The following is an 18237-nucleotide window of genomic DNA, read 5'->3' as shown; positions in this document are numbered from 1 at the left end:
TCAATTATCTGTGTTCTTCAGTTTATATTTTGAAATACTTCCATAGGGTTATATTAGATGTAGTTTAGTTTGGGCATTTGTGTCTCCTTAAGGAAAGCATTAAGCTACTACTTTATGGTAAAAGCAAACTTACTACTGATCTTAGTGGGAATCACAAGGAAACAGCTTAGAAGAGCTGGCCCACTCTACAATGAGCACAGCAGGCGTTGGATGCTGGGATTACCAGAGAAGGTTGAAGAGGTCACCAGGAAGCAAGAGAAAATGTGCAATTATATTCTGTTACAGTACAAATCCCTCTCACATGCAACAAATCTTCTGGGATCACCTTGCTCAACAGCAGTTACCAGCAATTCCCAGTGACAGCTGGGAGTTACAAGCTGGTCAAGTAGACAGATTGCTCGCACACATTCATTTTTTAAAATCACAGCTAGTACCTTGTAGGCAGTAATAAAGTAGCAAGTCCTTTATTTCGGTGATACTCTCGGTGCAGAACAATATGAAAGTGATGTTAATGAGGCGGATGCAGAAAGATTCTAATGTGAGCTCACTGCTAACCTCATCTGAACAGGCTGGCTTTTTAAAATATGGATAAAATGAATGGGAAACCTTTAGAGAAGACAAAGAATTCTCACAAGGACCCAGAAATTAGTCAAATTTCGCCAGGTTTCATCAATGATGTGGCAGAGTCGTGTCACTCAGCTGTTTTATACCTGTAAGTTTTGTGGCTTCCCTAACAAAAACTTGAATGTTCACAGCCACTAACGTAGCTTCTCTTCGATTAGGAAATACTGACCCCAACAGCCAGGAGAAATTTGGAAAATATACAGTTGGAATTAGGGGCGAGGAGAACTCCACTAACTCATAGCGAGGCTATATTACATGGCTGGGCAGCCGTCCACTGCTCCTATCTTCTTCAAAGAACATTCCAAAGCTACTTTTTGCTTTTAATAACACAAGCCTCATTATATACAAAACTAGTTCCTATATTCTCCATAACTGAGGAACATACACATCCAAAACTGACTACAATGGATGGCAAAACATTTTTTTTTTTTAAGATTGAGAAGTTTATGTAACATTAGGAACATAAGATGACAGCAAGTCAGTGGCACCCTGGCTCAAAATGAGTGATTATGTCAATTTGGCAATTCTCTGTTATAAGATGCTGTCAAATTCAACTCCTAGCAACTGTTCGGCCAGGGTTTAGAATCTCAGTAATGTGACAATTTTTTACATTTCAGTGTACCACGCAAGGTTATTTTCTCACAACAATTTCCGTTAGCTCAGTATAAAAATAATTTTAGAAAGGAGGGGAAAAATCAAAAGTCTGATTCAGCCACCTACAGATTCACTCACTGTACAGAATCAGATGGTAAGATTATAAAATGGGATCAGCAAAAAACAGAACAATTCAAGGAAGGAGATGTGCTTTCATATTCATCAAATATATATGTGCTTGAGTGGAAGTCAATACAATATAACAAGCAGCAGGCTTGGGAATAATAAAAGCATGTTTAATAACAGCAACCTGCCAACAAACCACAATGTTAACATTAAGTTTATAAGGAAAAGGATACATAGAGCTAATTGAAAACTATTCAAGAGATTTCCTAAACAAAGAGCAACAACAACAAAAACCCAAGATTTACTGCCTTCAGGTGCATTGAAAAGAAGAAGAGCTCTAAAACCTTTTTGCTTAGTGAACCATGGATTCCAAATTCCAAGCCAGCTGAAACAGAATTTGGTAATACTATTTTAGAACTGCCACAAAGAAGCATACCTTCTTGAATGAAAGGTTAGGGTCAACAAAATGTAGAAAATGCAGTATTTAATTGTAATGTGTGCATAAACTTATAAAATCCAGTGAGCAGAGTAGCAAAGCATTTCATTTGTCAGGACCAGGACATTGCATTTGAAGGAGATGCTGCAACTGCAGACAGCTGTTGAGCTGAGGAAAATATAAATCTTTCAACTTGCATGCAACACAATTACCCCAATATGCACAAAGCTCCTAAATGAAAATGGAGAATTGTCCTGGCTACTGGTTTCAAATCCACTTCCCCTTGTTAGGTCAACATGACCCTGCAACCAATTTCAATTTCTGACCAATGACAGACGTAATTTTTTGTAAGATCTTTCAATCCAATAGTTGTGCTCAATGAAAGGGATAAAGAAAAAAACAAGAAAAAAGAAAAGAGAACTCCTTCTGCCACTCCCCAGACTTTTCACGCCCTCCCTGGAAGGAATGCTAATTGTCCTAGTCTCCCACTGACCTCTCAAACTAACACCCTCTTCCTGCATTTGTAAAACTCATAGGAAGCCAATTTCTAGGTATTATCCATTTAAGAACTTGCTAGTTTCCTAAGTGTTCAGATCAATAAAAAAAATTGAACAATACCTTTAAAACATGTCAGGGTTTTCTTCCCACTGAACCTCTAGAGTGGAAATTTTCTTGTTTCACAACCATATCGGTGCAACACTGTCAGACACATTAAGCAAAGAGAGCAAATTGTGGACTCACCTACTAATGTATTAAAAGTTCTTTTGTGCGGTCCAGGCTCATCTTTCAATTTCTCTGTTTAGTCTCCAATGTAATTAAAGAAAATTAATTGTAAAGAAAAAATGTAAAGCAATCCAATTAACTGCTATAAATAAATTACTGTACGTATTAATAATATATTGCTCCTCTATAACATTCTCAATCTGCAAAAGTCAAAGAACCTTCACAGTGCCAATGTCTTAAGCCTTCCAGCACCCTTGGGATGCATGAGAGAAAGAATTATCCTCATTGTACACATGAGAAACTGAGACACAGAGAGATGAAATGACTTGTCCGAAGTCATAACAGAAATCAGTGGCAGAACTGGGAATAAAAACAAGGTCTTCTACTGACCAGTCCTCCTTAACCACAAGCCCATCTTTTCTCCTCATGGTTTCGGGATCACTTTTAAAATCATCTGCCTTCTATACATACAATAAGAAAGTAGAGAACAATGAATTTGGATTTCACCTACAAAACACATCAGTTTTGTGGCAACCTCATTTCCTACAACTGCTCTAAGTAGTTTGTTTCTTTCCATTCCTAATTGACACCAAACAACAATTTTTGGAAAGACAGTGTTTGGAAAACATGATGCGAAACCTCACTTATGAATCTGATCCAAAGCCACTGCTTTAACTTTTCAGCGCAAGAAAACATTTCCGGTGCTAATTTCATAGCAATTAATATTACCCTTAAAACGATAACCCTATAATTAGAAGCAATTAACATACTGCTGAAAAATGAGCTGCCCTGTCAATGTTGATTTCTCTTCCCATTAAAGCCATGATACTGAAGAAGAGCTTTACAATAATTTGCTTCCACTCTTCTGAGGGGTGCTACTGTTTTGCAGCCTTCCATGACGATTGTGCTCTTTTCATTTTCATGGTTTGTTTCAGATGTGCCAATAAAGCCAACGTGAACTAATCTAGTTAGACTCAAAGATTATTAGGCTTCAGTAACACATTCAATCAACGTGTAGCTGACAAAGAAAAACAGCTTTTGCCTGATCACTAAGAACCCTAAGTCTCATTTTTAAAAATGCTATCCAAGGTCTTCACAAAGAAGAAAGGGAAGTACAGATTTTCACACAACTGTGCACCTCCTGCATCCCATCCACATCCAATGATTCCGCATCAAAAGAAACTTGTATTTTAACTGTGGCAAACAGGATCCAGAGTGAATCATTCTCCTCCATGGGAGATAAATCACTGCTGAATGCATGTTTAACATTTAACTGAGCTCCAGACCCGCGTGTAAAGTGGAATTGGAGCCTTGATGTAAATAACTACATTATTTTCTATTAGGAAAGCATGAACATCTTCTCCTCTATTCCTATTATAATGGTCAAGCTTTGTGCTTTTCTAATAGACCCCAATCTTCAGTGGGCTATGATGAAAGAAAAGCTACATAATGGAAAGTCAAGAGAAAATAATGGCTCAAATTTGGATCATGTAATAGATCAGACTTTGACAGTGTCCTTTAATCTGTACCCAAAGCATTAAGCTACATATCTAAAAATATTCAGAAGAGCGCCAATTGCACTTCATATCTTTTTCCTCTGTTTTTTGTATATGACTTGTATGTTACACTGTTAAGCAAAGCAAGGGCTCACTAGGACTCGTCACAACCCAAAGCATTTAAAGCCTGTTCCACCCATGCAATGGGTGTGAAAGGGTGTCAGCAAATGTCCTGCAAAAGAACAGAGTAGAAGAAAGGCAGGCTTCAAGTTTAATAATTCTCCAAACAAACTCTAGGTCATGCCTCCTGAATCCTCCCTTCATCCTGATCACCAGAAGGACCAGAAAGTTTCCTTACTGTGGAAGTAATCCTAATCACTTACCCATGTGGTAATTTTTACAAAAATATCCTGGATTTTCGTAACGTCTGGTCATCCCAGTTAATCTGAGCTGTGGATAAAGACCATGTAGGTTGGGTTGCTGTTTAAGAAATACATATTTTTGTTTACATCCCGATAATGGTAAACAAACATTAAATCAAACCTCAGGCATCTTGGTTGCACATCCAAAAACCTACACTCTGTACCAGAAAGAGCAACATAACTTAAAGCAATCCAAGAGCCCTTTAGTTATCTCCAGATTTACTCAGTTTTAAACAATTAGAGCAGCAAGGACATCTTCCAGTCAGATAGCAATCTACATCCCCAAAATGCTTTATTAAGCCTCTCCATGAAGCTCCAGTATAGTGCAGACTGCTAGGGAAGGAAAATGGCTGCTTGGCGCTATCTGGTGCACAGCACTCCGCTTAGCTTAGAGTATATGGGAGGTGAAATTTTGTCTAAAACATTGGGGTAATTCCTACACAATTTTTCATAAGTGCCACAAGGTCTGTAATCTCCATGCAGACCAACCAGGATCTCTGCTTTTAAGGTCTCATCTTGAAGTCCCCACTAAATAAATTACATAGAATTAAATATATCTACTTCTGAAGGACTGCAGCCATCCTGCCAATGTTCTCCAGGTTCCTTTGATATTTTAAATGCACTGCTTAAGCCACTAGGCCATTGCCATCTGGTTCAGTTCCCACTTCCCCCCCAATACTATTCAGAGGTGCAAATTACCACATTAGCAAGTATACATGTGCAGTAGCCCCTTTCCAAACAAAAGCCACCTGAACCTCCTTATTGTCTTTCTACGTAAAGTACTCAAAGCCACTTACTCAACAATACTGACTCACAAACTGTAATATACTAAGCAGCACCTCACTAAGGGCTTGGCTACACTTGCAAGTTACAGCGCATTAAAGGAGACCCGGGCGCACTAGCTCACTACCCGTAGCTCACTACTCACACTGGCAAGGCACATAGAGCGCACTGACTCTGTGGCTGGTCCGCTCCTGGTACTCCACCTCAGAGAGTGGAATAACGTTTTGTGCATCCCTGCTGGAGCGCTGCAGCGCCAATGTGGACACCCTGGTCTGTTAGTGCGCTCTGATCGGCCTCCAGAAGTGACCCACAATGCTTGTTCTAGCCACTCTGGTCATCACTTTGAACTCTACTGGCCAGTCCTCAGGTGACCAACTGTCAGATCCGCCCTTTAAATTCTCTCGGAATTTTGAAAATCCCCTTCCTGTTTGCTCAGCCAGGTGCGGAGTGCTCACAGCGAATCTTTCCAGGTGACCATGCCTCCACGCACCAGGTGATCCCCAGTATGGAGCAATTGCAAGGTGCTGGATCTCATCAGTGTTTGGGGGGAGGAAGCTGTCCAGTCCCAGCTGTGCTCCAGCCTTAGGAATTATGATACCTTCGGGTAGATATCAAGGGACATGATGGAAAGGGGCCATGACCGGGACGCACTGCAGTGCAGGGTTAAAGTGAAGGAGCTGCGGAATGCCTACCGCAAAGTCCGCGAGGCAAACAGCTGCTCCAGTGCTGCCCCTGCTACCTGCCCTTTCTACAAAGAGCTGGACGCGATACTTGGGGCGGACCCCACCTCCACTCTGAGTACCACCATGGACACTTCAGAGCCAAATGCAACAAGGCGGGAGGAGGAGCAGCAGCAAAGAGGGAGTGAGGGTGCTGAGGTGGAGGAAGACACCCCGGAATCCCTAGATGCATGCAGCCAGGAGCTGTTCTCAAGCCAGGAGGAAGGTAGCCAGTCACGGCAGACGGTGCTTGGGGAGGGACAAACAGCAGAAGAGGTTCCCGGTAAGCGGCTTTTATTTTGCGAAGGAAGTTATTCGGTGCGGGCTCTTGGGGTGAGGAGGGTTTGGGCAGCATGCATGCCTAGATGCAGAACAGGGTGCTGATGTGCTTTCTCACATCGTGGTAATCGGCCTCAGCGATCTCTTCAAAGGTCTCATCCAGAACTTGGGCAATGCGCTTGCGCAGGTTTCTCGGGAGAGCCACTGTGGTCTTTGTCCCAGTAAGGCTAACTTGTCCATGCCACTGTGCCGTGAGGGGCGGGGGGCCCATTGCTGCACACAGGAAAGCTGCATATGGGCCAGGGCAGAATCCGCACTGCAGTAGAAGACCCTCCCTTGCTTCCCAGGACACCCTCAGCAGTGAGATATCATCCAGGATGAACTCCTGTGGAAAATGTGGGGACAGTGTTCAGTATAGGGGCCCCCTGCTGCTGTTGGCTTTCCCCAAGGCACAGAAACCCAGAGGACAGTACAGCTGTGAAACAATCAGTCACGCTTGACCCTGTGCTTACTCACCATTTTGGGGCTCCCGTGGGTTATGTGCGCTCACTTTGGGACGGGCAAATTATGCTATGGTGTAGACTGTGCTTGCCCTTAAATACGGGGGAATCATTGTTCTGTCTGGTGTGAACAAGGCTGCCTCTGTTAAGTGTTGCATTTTGCCTTTACAGATGCAACCTTTAGATCTCAGCCGTCCATGTTATCACTGGCCGAAAAACTCCAAAGAATCAGAAAGAGGCCACGTAGAAGCAAGGAAGACATGTTGCATGAAGTAATGCAGCATTCAAGTAATGAAAAGTGAAAAGTGCAGGAGTGGCAGGACAGTGAAAGGAGGATCTGCCAGCAGAATGAGGAGCACCGGCACAAAAGCGCGGTGCTCTGGCAGCAAAGCACGGATCGGCTGATAAGCATAATGGAGCACCAAGCAGACTTGATCCAGGAGCTCTTAACCATGCAGGCAGAACACTACCGTGTCCAACTTCCCCTGCAGTCCTTGTCCCAAAACTCTTCCCCTTCTGCCCCCATGTCACCTCCAACCCACTTTCCCCAACATCTGGGTTCTAACAGCTGCCTCCAAAACCTGTAGTTTCATCACCCAGCCCTGAAAACTACGACCTTTACCCACTGCACCCAACCCCCATCACCATGCAGTATAGCCACCCTGAAGTGCAGCACTCTTTGCACAGCACTCCAGACAGGAAGGTTGAGTATGGTAACAGGACATATGCAAATCTGTGATTTTACCGTTCCCCACCCCACCCCCTTGCCCTTTGTTTCCCAAGCAGTTGTGTTTCTTTTCAATAAATGCATCTTCTTTTCAATAAATGGACTTTTTGGCTTTGAAAACATTCTTTATTATTGCATAAAGTAAAAGATACCTTAGCCCAAGAAAGAAACAGGCACCACAAGTCAGCGTAGCGAACACAGATTCCTAACAACATTGGAACCACTGCACTTCATTTCCATGCAGGGCACCAGACATTACTGGTGGCTTTCAGCCTGAAATTGCTCCCTCAAGGCATCCCTAATCCTTGCAGCCCCATGCTGGGCCCCTCCAATAGCCCGGCTCTCTGGCTGTTCAAATTCAGTCACTGGGTGTTGAACCGCCGAGTTCCATGCCTGAGTGAATCGTTCACTCTTCCCTTCACAAATGTTATGGAGGATACAGCACGCAGATATAACCGCGGGGATGCTGTCATCGGCCAGGTCCAGCTTCCCATGCAGATAGCGTCAGCGGCTCTTTAAACGGCCAAAAGCACACTCCACAGTCATTCTGTACCGGCTCAGCCTGTTGTTGAACTGCTCCTTGCAGCTGTCAAAGCTTCTTGTGTAGGGTTTCATGAGCCACGGCATTAAAGGGTAAGTGGGGACTCCAAGGACCACAATGGGCATTTTGACTTCCCCTATGGTGATCTTCTGGTCTGGGAAAAAAGTCCCGACTTGCAGCTTCCTGAACAGGCCAGTGTTCCGAAAGATGTGTGCGTCCCGCACCTTTCCGGGCCAGACTGCGTTAATGTCAATGAAATGCCCATGGTGATCCACAAGCTCCTGGAGAACCATAGAGAAATACCCCTTCTGATTAACGTACTCGGAGGCTAGGTGGGCTGGTGCCAGAACTGGAATATGCATACCATCTATTACCCCTCCACAGTTAGGGAAACCCATTTGTGCAAAGCCATCCACAATGTCATGCATGTTACCTGGAGTCACGGTTCTTCTGAGCAGGATGCGATTAATGGCCCTGCAAACTTGCATCAACACAATTCCAACGGTCGACTTCCCCACTCCAAACTGGTTAGCGACTGATCGGTAGCTGTCTGGAGTTGCCAGCTTCCAGATTGTAATAGCCACCCACTTCTCCACCGTCAGGGCAGCTCTCAATCTCGTGTCCTTGCGCCGCATGGCGGGGGCGAGCTCCTCACACAGTCCCATGAAAGTGGCTTTTCTCATCCGGAAGCTCTGCAGCCACTGCTCGTCATCGCAGACTTGCATGATGATGGGAAACAAGCACTGAGTGGTGGGATCATGAGCCCAAAAGTGGCGTTCCACGGTGGTGAGCATGTCCGTGAATGCCACAAGCAAATCCGTGTCATATGCGTTACTTGAGTCGATATCATCGTTGGAGCCCTCAACTGTCACTTTGGATCATAAAGAATAACTCGACTGCCAAACGTAACGTGCTGGCGAGACTCGTAAGCATACTCCTCAGCAGTTTGGGCTCCATTCCCGCAGACCGAAAGGGAAGACAGAGCGCGCAGCACAAAGAACGTTGAAAGATGGCGTCAAATGTGGATGGAAGCACAGGGATTGCTGGGATGTGAACTGATACATCACGGGGCATTGGGACAGGACCCAGAATGCCCCACCCACTCCGCTCCCTTCCCACAAGCCACAGCGCCAATATGGGAAGAGGTGCTCTGTGGGATAGCTGCCCATAATGCACCGCTCCCAATGCCACTGCAAGTGCCGCAAATGTGGGCATGCCAGTGCGCTTGTTCCTGTCAGCGTGGACAGACTGCAGCGCTTTCCCTACTGTGCTCTCTGAAGGCGGATTTAACTCAAAGCGCTCTACACCTACAAGTGTAGCCACGCCCTAAGAAATGTCTCACACAACTCCTCTCCCACAATAGCTATCAATGCTGCAGCCTCAAACTGTTTTGCTTACTGAGGCAGCAATGGTTGTTAAGGGCATGGCTACACTTGCAGATGTAGAGCGCTTTGAGTTAAACCAGCCTTCGTAGAGCACAGTAGGGAAAGGGCTGCAATCTGTTCACACTGACAGCTGCAAGCGCACCAGTGTGGCCACATTAGCAGCTCTTGCAACGGCCACAGAGAGCAGTGCATTGTGGTAGCTATCCCAGCATGCAAGTGGCTGCAACGTGCTTTTCAAATGGGGTGGGGTGGAGTGAGACAGGGAGTGTGTTGTGTGTATGTGGGGGGAGAGAGAGTGGGTTTTTGGGGGGCTGAGAGCATGTCAGCATGCCATCTTGTAAGTTCAGACAGCAGCAGATCCCCCCTACCCCCCGCCTCTCTCTCTCTCTCTCTCTCACAGTATTCCACAATAATGGTTGCTTTGTGTCAGGGCAGATAAGCATGCTGGCTGTCAGAAACAGAGCTTTGAAAGGGCATATCCGCATTCCTGCAGCGATTCCAAAACAATGAGAAGAGTGGCCACTTGACTTAAGGGGATTATGAGACATTTCCAGAGGCTGATCAGAGTGCAGTAATGCAACACCTCGTTCACACTGATGCCCCAGCATTTCAGCCAAGGTGCACCAAGCGTTAATTTTCTCACTGAGGTGCAGTACCAGGAGCGCTCTAGCCGTGGAGTCAGAGTGCTCTACGTGCCTTTCCAGTGTGGACGGGTAGTGAGCTAGGGTGCCTAAGGCTGCTTTAATGCGCTCTAACTCGCAAGTGTAGCCAAGCCCGAAGAGTTTTGTCTATGTAAGGGGTTTATGGGGTGCCACCATAGGTTCCAGTTTTACATTTAACAGCACAAATGTTTTGCAGGCAATCGAAATAGACCACTGTTTGGAAGGATACAAACTCAGCAAAAGTTAAAGTTATTTAGCAACCAAAACAGGATGCAGGATAGGAGCAGCATTTGGGAATGCCAGCCCAAGGGGTTAGTATTTATCAAAATAAAGTAAACAAAATTTCAGTCCAAGCCCTGTACAGCAGCTGCCAAGCATCTTTTTTTTGTATTTCTGTGCCTGAAGTGTCCTGATGATGTATTCATCCAATTCTTTGAGGCTCGCAGCTGTGGGACCCTTCTTGCCAGCTCTTGTGAAAGAGCTTTCCTCCAAAGCTTTTTATCTGATTCATTTTAAAGGCAACGTGTTACTGGGAGAAGAGGTATTAAAAATGTGAAATTTCAATAAAGCAAAAATATATATACCAAGCTCCAGAAAAAGTTATTTTGGGGTGAAAGAGAGACAAAAAGAATTCAAAATCCCATATGGCTTCAGTTGGTTAGTTTTGGAAAAAAAAAAAAAATTTGCTTCCAAGGACCAAATTGCCATTTTTATTTCAAGTCATTTTCTGGACCCATGACAATGGAAATGCTGACAAGCCGTTATTCATAATAGCACAAGTGGTACCACAATTATTATATACATTGAGAAACTATAACCAACAGTTGCCTTGGCATCCACAGAGCTGTTAACTGTGGGATGGAAATGCTTTCCTGAGCCACAGTATTTGACAAGTGCACTCACTAAAACGGTGATTATGAAAAAAACTTGACTTGAAACCTATTTTTGAGTATGTTCTACAATGAACAAATTCTGAAAACTTTAATAACCCATAAAAAAAACATTTTACAGCTTTGCTGTCCTCACATTTTGGAAAAGTGTTTTTTCAAATAAAAATCTGAACTGTGAGGATTTATTTACACAGTTGTATTGCAGCACCTCATTATGTCCAGGTCTTGTAAATAACTTTTAAACCTACATGGATCATAAAGTAGGATACTCTTTACTTTCTGATAATACACAAATGTAGTGTAAATGAGCTCCAGTGGGAATGAATATTGCCTAAAGATAATATTGAATAACATATAATCAATGTTTTTCTTGTTGTTGAATTAGATCTTAAAATGTTAATATCGGATTAATATCTAGAGCAGTGGTTCTTAATCCGCAGCCTTTTGGCTGCTTGCAGCCTAATCATCATACAGCTGCAGTTCATGCGACATCCTCAGGGCCATACAGGTAGCATATATATTGTGTGGAGTGACTGTAATCCCATATTCTTCATAGAAATATGGTTATGATATGAATATGGTATAACTAAGATATGTTTTATTCAAGATGGGTCATGTGAGATATCATTGGAAAGATTATGATTTACTGAACGTGATTATCCAGTTTGTATGCATTCATCATTTCTGTATCTGGAGTTAGGAATATTAACTATGTAACAATTGCAACTGCATATACACTTCCCACTTGGTGGGAAACGCCCACCAGAAAGTAAGCAATCAGCCTTGATGGGTCATTAGAAAAAGACAATGAGTCTTTAAAGATGTGGATTGTCCATCTTCTTGGAGTTCCTTCCTGTGGACATCGCAAATAAACCTGGTTTCATGGTTGCTTCAACACTGCATGGTCAGGGGATGATATCACCTGATGCAAAATACCACCTTGGACACTGCTGGTACTTTTCCACTGGAAACAAAGGCTTCCTGCCTTATGTAAATTCTATTTAAGGCTGGGAGGCATGGCCATCTGCATTCTCCCTTCACTGCCTTCCCACCCAAGAAGAAAGACTGCTAAAAGTACCTGAGGAGACAAAGGAACTAAGCTGATGGAAAGGCAAGGGCTGAGTCCAGATTGAGACACAGGAGTCTAGTCTGGAAAGAGAAATAACGGAACTCTAAGCTACAGAAACTCTGCATCCTCCCTAAGCCATTTTGTAACCTGTTCTTTAGTGAATCAAGCTTAGTTTGCGTGTTTTATTTGCTCAGTAATCTGCTATGTTTGCTATCCCTAGTAATCACTTAAAATTTACCTTTTATAGTTAATAAACTTATTTCTTGTTTCGACCACCCCCTCAGTTTGTGCAATTCATATCGGGGAGAGGGGGCAAGAAGATGTGCATATCTCTCTCCACATTGAGGGAGAGAGAGAATTTTTATGAGCTTGCACTGTGCAGACTTTTCTATACAGCGCAAGACATTATTATTTTGGGTTTAATCCCCAAAAGGAATGTGCACTTGAGTGCTGGGCAATTTGCTAGCTGAATCTTCCTATAGAGAGCTGCTTGCAGACTATGTGATTCTACAGCTGGTGCATCCCTACCTGTGTGTGTGTGCTGCCAGATGTCGTAGAGCCTGATTCAGCAAAACAGGGAGAGGGAGCCCAGGCTAGTGGAGCAGGTGGGCTCACTGAATCCCCAGTACATTAGGGGCATCCCGGACTGTGGAGGGGGGGAGGGGGGCAATGGGGGTGTGAGGGTCTAACCTGTCACAATATATATTGTGTGGATGCAGCACGCATAACACAAAGAGCTGCAAAATGTGATCCACAATGGTAAATAGGTTGAGAACCATTGATCTAGAGAGACTAAACATTTCAAGCAGATTTGTGAATTATAGAAATATAGGGCTGGAAGGGACTTCAGGAGGTCACCTACTCCCCGCCCCCCATTTTGTTTGTCTAACCTGTTCTTAAAAACCTCCAAGAATAGGGATTCCATAACTTCCTAGGTGATTCTGTTCCAACATTTATGCCCTCTGTGTGATCACTGAGCCACACGGCAACTTCACGGATCACATTCTTCCGGGGCCTGTCCACACAGGCTGGCTCAAAAGCTCCCCACCAAACTTTTCTTGAGAGCATCTCTGACCAAATTAGCTTCATGTGTGGACATAATCACCTAACCAATTCAACAGCCCTCTGAATCCTAATTCTCAAATTTACTCTAGTGCAAGCCCCAAGGTAGTTTTCATGAAGGGGAATAAGTAGGACATCAGGTGCTCTTGGAAAACCGCAGGCAGAATTGATTAAAAACGGGAGGAGAGAGCATGAAAGCCAATTGGCCTGACCCGTCCATGGGAGGTGGAGGGCTAGAGTGTCAGGGACCCACAGCTGAACCTAGATCCTGTTCATTGCCTTCTGCTGACTGAGCTAATGAACCCGGCCTCCTGGGCTGAAGGCTCGGACTGGCACAATCTCAAATCCTGCAGCAGATCCAGATGCCTGGCTGCTCAATAGCGTTCCACAGCCACAGCTGTGTCTCCGGTCCTGCCCTCAGCTCTCTTCTTGCTCTTAGTCCTTACTCCAGATCCCTGCTTCTTGTCCCTGGTTTCCTGCTCCTGTTCTGGCTGATACTCCGGCTCCAACCCCTGGCTCCCGGCTCCAGCTTGCTCCCTGGACTTGATGTTCATATTCTGACCATGGCTTTGACTCTTGGCTCCTGATTTCTGGCCCTCAGCTCTAGGTTGCTCCCTGGACTTGACATGTGGCTTGTGAACATTGCTCTGACCTCTGGCTCTCGCTCACCCTGACTTGATAACCTGGCTGCTGATGCTGCCATTAGGCCTGCCTAGCTGTTTCAATCACTACACCAGCCTCCTGCCCTGAACATGAGGCAAGCATGTCCACAGCCCAGTCATTACACAGAGAAAGAGAGGCCTGGTTCCTGCCTCACCAAGTATGCACTTCTGCCTTCCCCTCCCTTCTAGGCACTGTCTCATATCCCTGCAGGTCTGACAGGGATGCTATTGACTTCAGTGGAGCCAGGATTTCACTTTAAATGTTATGGTGCCTCAGGCCTGTTCTGCTACATATGCTGGTTCCATCCTTCTGCTCATCTATTGGCTAGATAAATAATTATGAATCCCATTCAAAAAGATCCGCCATTCTTAGAGGGAAAAGTCTATGATTAAACGGGACCAAACAGTGGTAAAAACACGATTGCTCTCTTCAAGTCAGGCTAAACGACCCTCTCAGAGCATTTACTTTATGCCACTAAAACATCATGGATGTAGGGAGAATAAATACTTCCAGACTTCTTGTTATATAGGACTTTGCTTTTGGCTTTGACACAGAGTTAGCTCAGTGCACTTGCTGTTTTCTTCCTTAGTAGTTCGGGCGTTCAGTAGACCTTCTCTGGCAGCGAGCAGAGTCTATCCAATATTTACACAGTCCAACAGGTCCTAGACTATCTGCTATCAATGTCTAAACAAATGTGACCAAAGACTCATTCTGAAAGCCAACATAATTCAGCTTTACGGGGTACTATGCTTGGGGGAAAAGCCACCTTTTCCTTCCATGTTAGAATTTAAAATTTGAAAATTTTTTGAAAGATTTTTGTCAAATGCTGGTAAGTATCTTTGACACATGAAAAGCAGTTCTGAGACTTTCCGCTACACCCTAAGGCGTATTATTAGCTAATCCCACAAACAATAAGTAATGAGAGAACCAGAAAAGATTTGTTTTAGCTCTCCTGAGGAGCCAGAACCCAGCTGCTGCTTAGGTGAATGATCCAAAACTTCTACGCTTATAAAACTGGGACAGAAATCTTTTGAGATTTAGGTGCAGTAAAGTTTTTGAGATGTTTAACCACAATGCTGGTGCTTAACAAATAATTGGTTTTTGTGCCCAGTGCACATTCGATGCAAACTGCAAAACATTTTGTCTCAATTCTAATTTCAATCACATTATCAAGAATCCACAGGAGACTAAGGACATGCAGATGCAATATATTCCTGCATTCTAGACAATCGTCTAAGACCATTGTATTTCAATATAAGAGAATTTGAGACAAGCATCCTTTTAAAAAAATTGCTCTATCAATACATGGCGTTGGTGAACCCAGACCGATAGCTGAGGTTAATGACTAGGCAAAGAACAACTGTGGCAGCAGCAAGCTCTTTGTTGCCAATGCTGCAAGCACATCTGCTGCTCTTCAGAGTAACAACTCAATTAGGATAGTGAATGAGAAAATGCCAAAGAAGAAATTCTGAGCAATACGCACCGTTGACTTGGGGTGCTGTCTGAACAGAGTCCATTTTCTACTTTAAAAAAATTATAATTATTTTTAAGAAAAACACTAAAGCAGTCTTTCAAAAGAACAAGCTACAACCCATCTACCTTGGATTTAAACAGAGTATTATTTCCTCAGTTTCTCCTGTGCAGCTAGATAATTTTGTATTGCAAATTAATAGTCTGTTTCACCTCCCTAAAGAATCTCCCTGATAGAGTCTCTCTGTCCATTTAAAATATTTTTAGCTTGCTATTAAAAAGCATAGATACAAGATATGGACAGGAGAGCAGGCAATACAGATTTCTGTCCAGCACATTCCTAATTCTTACCAAATTGCATTGTGTTATACACAGTGAATATTTTTTTTTGATATCTTTATACACCTGTGTAGATAAACTGTTCCTTTTCATTGAGATGAGTATACACTGCAGTAACAGACAAATCTTTAAAATCTGTGACAAGTTGGGTGAGGTCATCTCTTTTGGCCCAACTTCTCTTGATGAAAGAGACGAGCTTTCAAGCTACACAGAGGAGCTCTTCTGCAGAGCTCTTCTTGCGCCTTTCACCAACAGAAGTTGATCCAATAAAAGATTTTTCTTCGCCCACCTTATCTCTCTAATAGCCTGGGACCAACATGGTCACAACAACACTGCAAACAAATAATCATGTGCACCTCTGACCTTGGAATCTCACTGAAGCTGTCCAGTTCTGCTAGTCAGATCTAAATACATTAATACCTCCTGCCCTAAAACAACTTCTATTTTTTTCCTCTTGGAAACTTTTCTTAAAACAGACACTTGAAAGCTACAAATATTGTCTCTTCAATACTCAGGGAATAAATGATTGAATCTGCTCCGTTTCTTCAACATGATGATGGCATGTGAAAAGAACGAGCAGCACTTTAGAAACTACAATCATTTTACCCTCTTTGAAACTTTGAAGAGACATTTATAATACAAAAAGCTAACAAAGAATTTGATTCTGCTACACTGGAGTTAATGGAAGTTTTGTTATTGATTTAAAAGGAAGCAGGATCAGACCCACAATGCATAACTAATGTCTATAGGTCATGGCTATTTGGTGAGTTGGTAAGATTCTGAAACTGATCTTCTGCACTCTCTTTAAATTCAAGCGTCTTTCCTTCTAGTCAAAGTACCATGAGAGGTTAAAATGAATAAATCTAAAGTAGTTTCAGATACCAGCTTCCAGGCGGGATACTAAAACAAGTTACTGTAAAATAAAACTACTTGTTGTCAATATATTGCTCATTGTTCAGTATTTGAAAAGTCTTCAAAATCGCCTTAGTTTCCAATTACAATCCTATACTTTGAACCCTGTTCTAACTATTTCAGGACATCTAACTAATGCTGAATGACAACTTCACTCTGGTAGCCTAATTCAATGTAACTGTTAAGCACATGCCTAGCAAAGCAGTTGCTTAAAGGCATCCCTATTCAGCAAAGTAATTAAGCATGTGCTGAAGTCCCACTGAAGTCAGTGGGATTTACACATGTGTTTTAAGTGCTTTGTTCAAATAATTTTTGTAGTGCAGCTTTAAAGTTAGGTATTTAAGCATGTGCCTTTCTGATTAATGGCCTAAATTAATAAAAATATTCAATTTCTTCAGCGTTATGATTTTCAAATCAATTCCTCCTGATGGTACAGTTAAAATTAGACACCCTGCCACATCGTTTAAGAAATGCCTTCACTATTTAGTGAAAGTAACATGCCCAAAATAACAGCACCTTGGAGAAGTTTACTCCTCCTCCATCAGTGGGACGCAAGTGGAAAAAGTTAGCTACAATTAGTCATCACGTGGGTGCTATTCTGATCTTCTGTAGCTATATGTTATCCTTCTCTTTCCTTCCTTTCCAGTGTCTTTTACAAGCTGGAATAGAATACTGCCTAAGATATTCTGGTGTCAAAATGATGAAGAAATATAGGTAGGTAGGTATGGGAAAAATCTTGATGGTCCTGTAAAAGTCTTGAAAATTCAGAAATGTGGTTTCCTTTATAATCAGACAGCCTGACAAGAAAACCCAGACCGTGTGTTCTAAATTATTCTGAAAAATAAGAAAAAGTGAACAACTAAAGGCAATATTCTTTATCATTTCATGTATTTTTGGTAGACTGCACAGCCTGGCATTTAAAGGGGTCAAGACTGATGTTCAATACCTACATATGATGAGAGCAACAACTGATACTTCACTACAGCCAGGAAACAAAGAGAAAAATGGAGACATCCTCATATCCCTAGAGCTCTGCTCTGGCCTCAGAACTGAAATTAATTCCCCATCACAACATCAGAATAGAGCAATAATGAAGGGACCAGCACTGTCATCTTAAAACCCAAAAGATCACAAAGTTCATATTCTGAAGGCCAATTTTTCCACTGCCTGTTTTAACTGTAAATGTTTCTCATATGTTTGCTTTACAGATCCCGCCACTGGAGGAGTCTTGGTCATTTGGGTTGAATTCCTGAAGTCAGTGGCAAAATACCCATTGACTTCAATGGGGCCAGGATTTAATCCCAGCTTATTACTGGAAGCACTTCCCAATGACGTCACATTTCATTATTTCTATTGTTTTCAAGTAACACTGTAAATTTAATTAGTGGGGTCTGACATCTGTTTTTATTAGTGTATGGGACTGTCTGGAAAATGAGGGCATGACAATTTATTTGGGTTTCAGATATATTTTACATATTGGTTCAACACAATCTTTACCACCCGTGAGATAGAGGAGAACAAGGCTCAACTATACCACCCCCTATCTCCTCCTCCTTTCCTACTCTCCACACCATCAGCTCTTTTAGTGTAAATACATTTTAATCTGAACTGCACATAGTATTCTGGAAGTAAGAATACAAATAATTTACTTTAAATACGAATGAACTGTAACATTTGTCACCATCCTGTAAACACTTCCGGTACACTGCTAGTCACTCCCTAGCTAAAATATAAAAATGATCAACAAAGCAAGGAATGTGTATTTGATGTTTGTTAATGTCTCGGTAACTGAAGGCCAAATTCCATTCTCTCATA

At 42.8% G+C, this 18237-nt stretch overlaps 1 protein-coding gene across 2 annotated transcripts in view; it reads right to left on the bottom strand.

Annotated features, from left to right (window-relative positions):
- The window catches only part of PRKCA (protein kinase C alpha), a 315357-nt gene that overhangs the window by 82273 nt on the left and 214847 nt on the right, over window positions 1-18237 (bottom strand). The gene's annotated exons all lie outside the window — the stretch shown is intronic.

This window comes from Natator depressus, chromosome 14, assembly GCF_965152275.1.
Source record: "Natator depressus isolate rNatDep1 chromosome 14, rNatDep2.hap1, whole genome shotgun sequence".
Lineage (NCBI taxonomy): Eukaryota > Metazoa > Chordata > Testudines > Cheloniidae > Natator > Natator depressus.
Note: the sequence above shows the minus strand (reverse complement) of the source record. Positions and strands in the feature narration are given on the sequence as shown.